Genomic DNA, 1,029 nt, shown 5'->3' on the forward strand with positions numbered 1-1,029 from the left:
AGTAAGCGATGATGTGTGACACTGACCTCATAGGATAGTGGAACCATTCACCCAGATATCAATACTATCATGAATTCAAGTGTCACCAGTCACCGAGAACGGCGCTGAGAGCCAGGGCTGGGTGCGCGTCTTACTGTAAAGAAGCAGAGAGAGTGATGGCGCGAGTAAGTTTACAACCCGAAAATATGTACGGACTGGGAGCGCACTTGCTTGAGCTATCACGATGTTACATACATGACCTTACGCTTTCATCCAGATGAGGAGCGCCGGTGGCGGAACCGACTAAAAACATTCCTATATGGAGAACCCGGGCATCGATCCCGGTGCCTCTCGCTTGCTAAGCGAGCGCTCTACCATTTGAGCTAGTCCCCCTCACAATATATGTTTCTCAATTCACTTGGAGAGGATGGGCTGAACCGCCCCTTCCCCTCGAACAACGTTGGAATGGTTTGTTCTAACTCAATGTTCAACTTTGTCCAGGGGAGGAGGGGAACCGGTGACGAGCCAGATATCTTGAACAAAACAACGCACCTGTGATATTTACTCAGTTCCCCATCCTTGCGCTCAACACAATCCTGGAAAACACCGTATCAAATATATATTTTCCGATGCAGGGACTCGAACCCTGGTCGCGTGGGTGAAAGCCACGAATCCTAACCAGCTAGACTACATCGGAAATCGAAAATTTTCCGATGTATACGATTCGCCGAGGTATTGTTGAAGTTGAATGCATGACGAACTCGAGAATCAGCACTTTCGTCGTGTTCCTTCAGAATTCATGCGCAAGCGACGGGCTCAGTCAATACGTACGCAGAATGTGTAACCATCCCATTGCTAGAAGGCTACTGCCAATTGACGAGAGAAATCCTGCTCGTGTCTGTCGAAACAGTAAGCGATGATGTGTGACACTGACCTCATAGGATAGTGGAACCATTCACCCAGATATCAATACTATCATGAATTCAAGTGTCACCAGTCACCGAGAACGGCGCTGAGAGCCAGGGCTGGGTGCGCGTCTTACTGTAAAGA

General features: G+C 48.7%; 2 non-coding genes across 2 annotated transcripts; both read right to left on the reverse strand.

Moving 5' to 3' along the window:
• Nucleotides 1–299: 299 nt before the first annotated feature.
• On the reverse strand, nucleotides 300–372 carry Pmar_PMAR020935. Its single transcript has one exon. It is a non-coding gene; the product is annotated as a tRNA-Ala (tRNA).
• Nucleotides 373–603: 231 nt separating this feature from the next.
• On the reverse strand, nucleotides 604–676 carry Pmar_PMAR020936. Its single transcript has one exon. It is a non-coding gene; the product is annotated as a tRNA-Glu (tRNA).
• Nucleotides 677–1,029: the final 353 nt, after the last annotated feature.

The sequence above is a fragment of the Perkinsus marinus genome, assembly GCF_000006405.1.
Source record: "Perkinsus marinus ATCC 50983 genomic scaffold scf_1104296929332, whole genome shotgun sequence".
NCBI lineage: Eukaryota > Perkinsozoa > Perkinsida > Perkinsidae > Perkinsus > Perkinsus marinus.